This window comes from Tursiops truncatus, chromosome 1 (genome assembly GCF_011762595.2).
Source record: "Tursiops truncatus isolate mTurTru1 chromosome 1, mTurTru1.mat.Y, whole genome shotgun sequence".
Lineage (NCBI taxonomy): Eukaryota > Metazoa > Chordata > Mammalia > Artiodactyla > Delphinidae > Tursiops > Tursiops truncatus.
The window spans coordinates 594562-605124 of record NC_047034.1 but is presented as its reverse complement, the minus strand read 5'-3'; the positions used below and the strand labels follow the sequence as shown (position 1 = coordinate 605124).

The window sequence follows — 10563 nt, the reverse complement described above, 5'->3', positions numbered from 1 at the left end:
TCTTGATTTAAAAGATAAGAGGAAAAGTTAGAAATGTACTCAACTGGCTCATAATGTCTATACTAAGAAGACCCCACTGGAGGAGACTTTGGGAGAACCCTGTGGTCTTGCTGGGTCTTATGTTTATTGGAGATTCTGTTGAGCTGTCTGCCTGGAACTCGTCATTCAGTTAGAACAAAGAACCTCCTAAAGTTAGGAACTTTTTTCTCTCCCTTACCTGGAAGAGATAAAACATGAACCCAACGTTCTCTCCTGCCTGTCGGAAATAGGTTATTTTCCAACAGTTGGATTTGCGTAGCTCTCACTCTGGAGAGGTCGTTTACCAGGCTCCTTGTTACTAGGACCTTCACTTTAGAAAGAATATACCAGACCTCAGTTGGGGAAGAAAAGAAGAGGGTGATTCTGTGTTATCCTTTGCTATTCCTCCATGCTGCTTGTCTGATTAAGCAGCCTCCCCGGCTGTGATGTGTGTGCCCGGGTCAGAATGTTATACTCTGTGCCAGGCCAGTGTGGAGGAAAATGCACATTGTTTTCATCTCGGGTTCTCTGACGTGGGAATGGTACTGGAAACAGGTACTACCTGAAAACTAGATTATGACATAACCAGAAGACGCAAGACTGTGACCACAGACACTCCCATCACATTCACCCTTCACGGGGATGTGAAGGCCACTTTGATGTTCTCAGGGAGTTAATGTCTCTTCAGTAAGAAAGGAAACAACAAGTGCTGTTGGAGAAAAAGGCTATGAATATATAAAAGAACAAGTGAACAAAAGAAAGAGCTTGGTGTAACTTCCTGGAGAATTTTTCTCCGTTCCTCATTCGGACGTGTTCCTGTGAGTGTCTCAAATAGGCAGCATCTCCCTGATGAAGGATCTGAAATGCCGTCTTTTCAGAGCCTTCGAAGGGGCCGTTGTGTTCTGTGCCTCTTACCGGCTGTGTGTCTTCTGCCCAGGCACGCGGCCCTGAGAGCTTGTCCCCTCGCCTGTAAGATGACAGTGCGTTTCAGCACAGGTGAGAGCACCAGGTGAGACTGTGCACGCTAAAACACTCGTACGTTAACTTGAGGGCTTTGCCGTTGTCAGTGCGCCGAGAAGGCAGCCGTAAGAGGTGAAGAGAAACAAAGAGCAGTGCTAAACAGGTGTTACATTCCTTCCCCCGTTGCCCACGAGGGAATGAAATCACTGCACGTGCCTCACAGAGGACAGCCCGGAAACTGCTCGTCGAATTGTTCCTGCATCTGTGAGGGTCTGGGGAGTGAACCGGGTTCTCGTACTTCTCACCCCAGATTACCGAGCCAGTCTTGCTGTTGGAATGTTACATCAGTATTCTTTTCTAGTGAAGGGGTCTAATAGAGAAAAACTCATCTTACAGATGGGAGTGGCTACAAAGTAGGGTTTTTATTGTATGTTTTTAATTCGACCAACCACCAGCAGCAAGCAGGGTCTTAGTTCCCCGACAGGGATCGAACCCAGGCCCTCGGCAGCAAGTGCACCGAGTCCTATCCACTGGACCACCAGGGAATGCCCCATACGTAGGATTTAGAACATAAGATTGAGAGATCTGAACGCCCAAGATAACTGGCCTTTTAGACACAGTACAATTGTGGTTTGTGGTAGAATTCATCAGTCCTCCTAAGAAGAGTTTTAGAGTTAGAAGTGAATCAGGCCCCTTTATAAACTTTTCAACCTGTGTTCTTCAGACCAACCCCATTTCCCTTGATTCAGTTTCACAAATTGGTCATAAGAATAAAGAAGATATCAAGACAGTTGGAGGGAAAAGAGTGGCTTTACTGGGAAGATATGTAGAGGAAAAAGGTATCAATTTCATGTGGGGAAAGGAGGGCAGGATAGAGTTTCCAAGATCCCAGAGAGAAGTGAGTTGTTACTTTGGGGATAAACCCATCTGCTTAGAAAGCATTTGGCCTAGAAGTGTTGGATAGGGTAGTGATGACACAGAGTGCAAAAGATTAAACTTGAGATGTTTCAAGCCAAATCAAATCCTTCGACACCAAGCAAATAAATTCCATTCTTTTTAACTCTTGACGTTCTCTGCGGCGTGCAGTCAGTTCCCCTGTCTCTTGTTCTCTCCTTATTCTGACCCTCCTCTCTCTCCCCTCGCCTGGCCCCGGCCCCATCTCAATCCTCCCGATTATGGCATTTGTAAAACTCAGCTAAGCACGTACTCAGAGGCTCTGCGTTCAGGTCTCTTGTGTACGGCGAGCTTCCTCTGCCGTGGCCGGAGTTTCAACTTGCGGCTTCCTCAGGGGGCGGCAGGAATGACGTGTCGTTTAAACTTGGACATAAAAGGGCTGAAGGTGCTTTGACTGCTGTGTCTGTCTGGGCTTTGTACTTAGGGACCCAGACATGGAAAAGTCCGCGTCCTCCCACGTGGCGAGCGCCTGAGAAGCTGGCCGAGGGGGTGGGTGCCAGGGGTGGTGGCTTTGTCCCTGAGCCCCCAGGGGGCCCCCCTGAATTCCCAGAGGCCGGCGGGCTTTCCTCTCCTCCTGCAAGTGGCAACCCGAATTCTGAGTGGAAAGTGCATCTTTGCCCTTGGCCGGTGTCCAGCATTCCTCGCTGAGCGAATAGGATTTGGAATGTCAGAGTCGGAGGGCGGGAGCGTGTGGGGCTGCGTGTTTATATGTGAAAGCAGCCTCCTCTGGCTTCCTGAGACTGCTTCCTTCTCCTAAACTCTTAGTACCTTATTTATGTGTTGTTCTTTGGTTTTTGTTTTTAAGTTGTTTAAGTTGCGTTTATCACGGCGGTTGGTCACAGGGGCACTTCCAGACCCCGTTCAGCCCTGGAGCCCGGCTCCGGGGAGGCAGCATGGTGTCCAGAGGATTTGCGTGTCTTCCCTCCGGATGAAGAGACAGGAGCTGTTCGCAGGCTCGTCCTCCGGGGGATCTGAGGTCGTCTCCTCCGGGGCGTGACCTGCTGTCTCGGAACCTGGACCCAGGTTCTGTGGGGCACAGACCTCCGTGAGCGGCGCCCTTCGGGAAGACTGGGGCCGGGCTGGGTCGGCAGCAGAGCCCAGCCCAGCGCCTGTGCTGGAGCTGGATTGAGACACGCCTCGGCCCCCATGTGACTGTGGACTCATTGACTGGGTGGCTTCTACCCTTGATTCAGTTCAGCTCGAAGGCGCGATCTGGGGGTGCCCGACCGGCTCTGCCGCCAAGAGGCCATGTCCTCCCTGCACGGCCGAGGCAAGGACCTCGCTCGGAGCAGGACGCCTCAGTCGGACTCGCCCCCGGGCTCGCCCTCCCTGACGGCCAGGACGCTCCGAGTAAGCGGCCCTCCCTCCGTCTGCGGTCTGTTGGGGGCGGGCTGTGAGGCCGGGCCCGGGGGTCGGTCAGGGCAGAGGGGATTCAGGGCGTGTGGAAGCAGCCAGGGAGACGGAGGCCCCCACCAGGAGCTGTTCTGCAGGAGGTTTCCTGTTCCTGATTCTTAACGGCCTCTTAGGTGAAAGTGGACTTGAATGCATGACACAGCTTCTGCCTTCCAGCTTTTCAGCGTCACTTGTGAAACGCCTGACAGGAAGAGTGTAGAGGCCTCCTTACCGTGTCTTACGGGCTTTCTCTGATTTACGCGGCTGTGTTTAGTCAGTGCCTTTCCTGTGTTTTATGGGTCAATACGGTGTTTCAGGAGAAGCAGCTCCCAGTGGCTGCGGAACCACGTTCAGTGACCTCAGGCACGTGTAGGCTCTGCGTGTGCAGGTTCTGCACGTGCATTTGTGCAGGCGTGTACGTGCGGGGGCGTCTTTGTGATCCTGTGTGTCTGTGAGTGATAAAGAGAGAACAGGGTGGGCAGGCGTTCTGGGCACTGGGGTCCTACTCCTCCGTGACCGTCAGGAACCTCTGCGCTTAAAAAGCCAAAGAAGTACCTCCCGGCTGTAGACAGCCGGCTCTGGGGGTGTTTGCAACGCCCCAGGCAGGTCCAGCCTGTCTATCTAGTGCGTGTTTCTGTGGACGTGGATTGCACGTGGATTCAGGTGTCCCCCGTGGGAAGCCGGCAGAAGCCCGCCGTGCTGCCGAGGGCCCTGCTGGGCGCGCGGGGTGAGGTGGCAGCCCCTCCGTAGTTAGCGAGAGCGTCTCTGCCGGGGAGCAGGTTGGTCACAGCTTCCTTATTTGGAGAGGAAGCCTGAAGAAGCCCTGGGCTCTTCTGAGTGGCTTGATACCATGTTCAGTGTCTGTCTCCCAGTGTAAATGACCACAGGGTCTCTCCCGTGTGTGTATCGCCGTCGTGGGTGTGGCAGCCTCTTTGCACGTGGCCTGGGCTGCTCTCACCGGGGGAGCGCGCCCCCGCCGTGCACACAGCCGCCAAGCTGGGTCCCCAGGACAGAGCGGGCCCTGGTTCCCTTCCCCCTCGGCGGCACCGGGGGTGCCTCGTGGTGTGAGGAGCCCTTGTCAGCCTCGTTCAGCCCCGTAGCCCTGGCTCCTGGAGCAGGGATGCCCCCCTTTCCCTTCCTGGGTGAACCCGTGTTCTCTCTAGAGGGGCTGCTGCTTTCTTCTCGGCCCAGTCCTCATGCCACCGCTCCCCCTACCCCCGACTTTTTAGACGGAGGCCGCAGTGGGAGAGAACTTGAGGATTTGGATTATAGGAACTGAAACTGGTGGCTTGCGTGACGGGCTGCTTCCCAGGTTCAGTGCCCGTGTCCGCGGGTTTCCGCCGTCACCTCAGCTCCGTCTGTAGCTCCCGGAGTCCAGACAGCCTGGGCCTGTGCTGCAGAGACCGTTCACACTCCACTGTAGTGTTGGAGAGAGTGGCAGACACACGGGCTAATTCAGGGGCTGCTGACCCTCGGAATGGGTTACAGAACCAAGATGTACCTCCTAGGAGTCCAGTCTCGTCTCGTCTCATCTCGTGTGCTGGCGGGTTCGCGTGCTCTCTGAGAGCTGGTCTGGGCGTCGGGTGGTGGTGGTGTCTTACCTGCCTCCTGATGCTGCTTCAGGACAGATGCGGGGTTATACCTGCACTGTGTGATACAGATGTCACTGCAGGGCAGGCTGGGGCACACTTCTGAGCATCTAATGCCAATAAAAACACAAGCATTCTATCCAAAATACCTAACACATTCCAGGCCTGAGACTTTCACCGCCTCGAGTAATCCTCAGGCACCTACAAGGCGGGTGTTGCCGTCCCCGTGTCACAGGTGAGGACACGGAGGGACGCAGAGGAGAGGCTCCTTCCGTAGCGTCCTCATCAGCGAGGGCAGAATCCGGTCCCACCCTCCTCGTCAGCAGCACCGGAGCTCACATCAAATATATTTGAAGGTTAAGGACACGCCAGGGTCAAAGCCGACAGTTAAGAGCTTGGGCAGCTCTGGACGTGGTGGGGATGCAGGAAGCTGAAATGGGGGGGCTGTGTCTGCAGACAGGGAGCCACACCACAGGGGCCTGGGAGCCCCCTTAGGGGCAGAAGCGCCTGGGCCTCTTGCAGCACACGTGCTGGGGTGCGTCTGCTGGGAACAGCTCTCTCCGTCCTCACGGAACCTGGGGGACCCCTGCTCGCGCCGGTCCTGTCAGAGGCCACGCGCGGCTGAGGAGCTGTAGCTGCCGGAGCCGGCTCTGTAATCCTCAGGGTCAAAGCACACACCAAGAGAAGTAGTGTTGTCAAAAGGGCTAAGCAGTAAATGCTTCCATGTAAGGAAAGCGTCCTCGAAGGGGATTTTAAAATAATGGCTGCTGGACACCTTGCTGTTAGATGTTCAGGAAGCAGAAAGGGCAGCCTGTAAACTGCAGCTCATACGGGTTATTTCTAACTTGAGAAAACAAGCGGTAGGATGATTTTTCAGTAATTGGAAAACCGAAACTGTCTTCTCATGCCTTTAAACTCCCAGCAGCATCTGATACTTTTAATATTATGTAATTCAGTGTTTCTGTACTTGGTAAAACTATGACCGTTTTTAAATAATGTGATAACCTAATGTTTGCCTAGAGATTGTGCAACTAATATCCTCCCTAATGAAATAATCACTTACATGAGAAGACAGTACGTGTCCTCACCAGCCAAGGATTTTGTTTACTTTCTCTAGTTTCTAGTTTAAAAATAACAAACATTTGTCATTCTCTGAACACGAGATTATACTATTCAACATCGTTTTTAAATCCACCCCTCCCTCCGTAAGGAGGATGTCCACCACCCACCCCTCATAACCCACTAAAGCTGCTCTGGTCTCTGCTGACCCTGAGAGTGAAATACTTTTTTTAAACAATTCTTTTGACTTTCACACTAGGTTCACACTAGTCCAATGTCTCTTTATCTCTAAAAATTGGGGGGCGGGGGGGAGGGGGTGCTCCCTGAGTGACAAACCTGCTCGCCTCTGATTTCTCAGGGGAAGCGGAACAGCTTGTGGTCACCCTCGTTACTGATGGGCGCCATGCCAGTATCTATTGGTGCAGCGTTGAAGGCTCAGCCTCTCCTCACACCGTGAGCCACTCCACGAGGTGCCAAGCTCACACGTCTGTATAAAAGCTTCCTTTTGATGTAATTTTCCAACATAAAAAAAATAATAATTCTGCACTACAAACATATTAGACACCTCTAGCTCCTTCTTGCTTCTTAATCACTGTGAATATTATTGGGTCTCAAGTTTATAAATTCTGTTAACTTAAAAACTAGTCAATTTAGATGGTTTAGCATCTTAAAATCATCTTGAAAGCAAGAGCCAGGTAATTACTGGTCAGTCTTCTCAAATTATTATTTGCTAATTTAACAAAACATTCTTCAATACAGGGCATATCGAAAAGATAACAGACTACTTAAGAATGTCCAACTTGTAGTGCTTAGTTGATGTTTGTTGTACTGAATAGTTTTGAAGTAAGTGGGACATCAGCTGAACCCTGGGAATCTTTTAAATAGACAGATTTTCTTTGAATTGGTTGGTATTTATGATAACAGAATTTGGCCTGCATCTGTAAACCAAGATCAGTAGCATTTTTCCCATGTAACCTGGATTGTTATTCCTTTAGGACTTTCATCTCAAGAGAAAATACACAGAGTTTACATAATATTTTTCACCCCAGCTGTTAATGTAAATAAAGGGGAAAATTTACCAGCTTGTTTTGTTTTATAACCAGCTCTACAAACTAATGAGGGTACATTTGGTAGAAAGTCAGGGGACAGGATCGCTGCCCTCGAGAGCTCACCCACGGGTGCTCCTCCCTTCTAGGCCCTGGTGTGGAGTCCGTGTCTTTGCCTCCTTTGTGCTCTCCTGTGGCCAACACCCAACAGCTTTTAGGCTGTTCCTTTATCCTTTGTTCGTCTCCTCCTGCTCTTGTGCTTCCAATCTGGAATCCATGTTTTATTCCTTTATAATCCGTTGTCCGGGGACGAGAAGCGTTTGTCTGGGTGAATAATACTAACTAAGGGTGCAAGCTGTTAACCATTTTTTTTCTCTCTAATTAAAACCACTAGTGTATTGGGTTGGGTTGGGTTGGGTTGGGTTTTTTAAATTCCACTCAAGAAAAGTCAGTAAGCAGTAACTCTTTCTCAGGGAATCTTCCTAAGCAATGTAGTGGAACCTGTAGGAGTGAAAGCAGTTCCCCACCGGGAACGGTTCCATGAATCCTAGGTGGACGCTGGGCTGGGTCAGCCACGGACGAGAGGCTCGTTCACCAGAGACTGGTTCCATGGCAGATGAACGCCAAGGCCACCTACCCTGTTCTGAATCCTCCCACGATTAACGTTCCATGAGCGTCTGCTACGTAGGTAGGCCTGTACTAGATCTGGAATCGAGAGATGAAAGACACAGTCCCTGCCCTCAGGGAGCCAGCAGTCTAGCTGGGGAGATGAGAAGGGAACTCCAGGATTATAACAAGGGGAAGTGAATCTTCTAATGAAGGTATTGGGCCCAGGTGCTTTGTTTTAGGGGGCCGGTCAACGGGAGATGCATAAGGCTGTTGAACGGACAGTGAAAGCAAGCAGTGCATGACCAAGGTGGAAAAAAGACGAGAGGAAGTAGAGTACTACTCTGAGAGCTGCAGGTCGGTGTGGCTGGGACAGGAGGTATAATTCGGAGGGTGAAGGAGGGGTGTGATCAGAAGTTCAGCTGGAGACTCACAGGGGCCGGTTCGTGTTGGACTTGGCATGTCGTTCCGAGGGCTGGGAGAGCTGGCCTGTGGGTGAAGGACTGAAAAGTTGGGGTCAAGTTGCTGTGATCAGAGCTGTTTGCTTGTTAGAGAAATCGCTCCGGCAGCTGAAGGCTGGACTGTCGGCGGGCCTGGGGGTAAGGTCGGTCCTCTGGTGAGAAGTGAGGGCCTGGACGGAGGCGCTGTCCGGTGGTTGGAGGACCTTCCAGCTGTTTCGAAGTGGACTGGGGCGGGGTGAGCCCATGAGCGGGCAGGGGCCAGGGCGACTCTCAGGCCTTTGGTTTGGGCCACTCGGTAGAAACCGGCAGGACACGGCTCAACGGGCAGGGCAGGAAGCAGAGGGTGCCGAGTGCAGAGGCGCCTCATGCTGGGATGTGCTGAGTTAGAGGGACTTCGGGAGGTTCGGTACTGACACCAGAAAGTAGTTGGTCCAAAGCTTGGAAGAAAATAATGGGCTGAAAATACTGATATTTATGATTAAAACCAAGGAGCAGATGTCACATACGGACCGAGCTGGGAATAAAGCCTTGGGGAGTAACAGCAAGAGGTTAGAAGGCTCTTCCCGCGCGTGGCCTTTTCCTCTCCAGTCACCACGGGGTCACATGAGGGACGACAGGAGGCCTTGAGTCTTGTCTGTCTGTCTCCAGGTATTGTGGTCAACTTGATGTTCCAGTGATGAGCTGCAGCCCCAGAGAATCCAGAGATGGAGGGTCAGTTGGGTCAAGAGGTTGGGGTCCTCGTTTTCAGTACAGCCGGCGGCGCCACCGGGGAGAGCGTTTCCCACTCGAGCAGTTCCCAGATTATGCAGCATCGCTTCTCCCTCCTCCTCAGCCTCGTAATATGTGGGGGAGCTGGTGGTTAGAATCAGGAGCTGGAGGGAGCGGCTCGGGCTGGCTTCCAGCTGCCTTCTGCTGTTTTCGTTTCTGGTCCTGACTGTGTGTCACTCAGGGGGTGGCAGCTGTCCACACCCGGGGTTAGGCCTCATCCCAGCCCAAAGCGCAGCCTCCTCCTTGGGCGACAGTACAGGAGTCCTGCCGGTGAGCTGACGGGGTAAAGACATGGAAGCGTGTCTAGACTTTGACCTCCGCCTGCTTCCTTGTGAAAGCAGCGTCTTTGTGTCAGAGCGTCACAGCTCCTGTGGACTTCCAGAATCGACCTCCCGTGGTTGGTTATCTGGGAGAGAGTATAACTATGTGGACAGTAGAATAATAGCCTTAAATGCCTGTGGGTTAGAAAGGGTAAGTAGGAACTAGCCTGGATAATCAAAATCTACAGACAGTCAAAACCCTTGACTTGAGTGGAAGACTTGGCTTGAGCTGATTCCTCTGGCAGCCAGCAGGCCCCAGCAGAGAGGAGTGGGCAGTGGGAACTGGTATTTATAGAGCATCACCTGTGCTAGGTGCCGTGGCAGGCACGCGACTCTCACTTCATCCTGCTGATAACCTTACGCGCCGGGTACCATTCCCCCGGCTTTACCCGTGAGGACGCTGAGGCAGAGGGAAGTTAGCAGTTGTCTGAGCCCATGTACCAGCAGATGCTGGAGCCGGCAGCGCTAAGCTGTGTAGCGGTCCAGGGAACCACTGCGTCTCCGTGAAATAGCTCCTGAGTTATTGCTAATATCCCTGACCATTCAATCTGTTTTGAAAAGAGAGATGGCGATAATAAACCTATTGTAAAGAAGGAGAAAGTTCACAGAATAATTTAGAAAGAGACAAATCAATTTAGATAAAGTCAGAATTTTGCAACATTTAAAAGTAGGTATAGTTTTGTTACTTCTAAGTGTCTACATTAGAACTGTTGCTAAGGAGAAAAGATCTGCTCTACCCTTGAAGGTTGTCACCTAAAATCATTTTTAGCGAGTGTATTAGTAAATAGTTCTCTAAAGCCATTTTTATAAGTACTCATAAACAGATCCGTTAGGTAAGGTCATTTATCTTATCTTTTTATGCTATTAATTTACTTATAAAATAATTTCTAAGCAGATGGTACAAAGGTATGCTTCAATTCAGGACCTGTTACATTATAACAAGTTCTGAATTAGAAGAGCCTGAATTTCTGAGGTTTCTCTTATCTAAGGGATCTTTCACCTGCCAAAAATCAAGCACCCTGCACACGTGTCTCCTGTCCCTAAGGCCTGTACTGTACAGCACCAGTTCTGCTCTGGGAGTGCAGTTTAGCCCCTAAATCCAAAGAACCTGGTGCGTCTGAAGACTCAAGGTCCATAGGGGGTATAAAAGGTCAAATTCAGTGGCCGAATCAAAGACAGCTTCGGTCCTTTACCTTTCAGAGCTGCCAGTAGCACTTGGGCTACTGACGAGGTCCCAGCTAGTGCCCGATTTCTCACAGGACAGGTCATGCAGAACAGTGTCATTCTTCACGACCACCCTGTTTCTGACTCCAGGCTGATGCTTTTCATAGGGTCGTCCTTCCAGGAAGCCTTACCAGAAACCTCCAGACAGCGTCGGTCTTTCTTTTCT

General features: G+C 51.3%; 1 protein-coding gene across 21 annotated transcripts in view; it reads left to right on the top strand.

Moving 5' to 3' along the window:
* The window catches only part of PPP1R12B (protein phosphatase 1 regulatory subunit 12B), a 211001-nt gene that overhangs the window by 161845 nt on the left and 38593 nt on the right, over positions 1-10563 (top strand). The gene's annotated exons all lie outside the window — the stretch shown is intronic.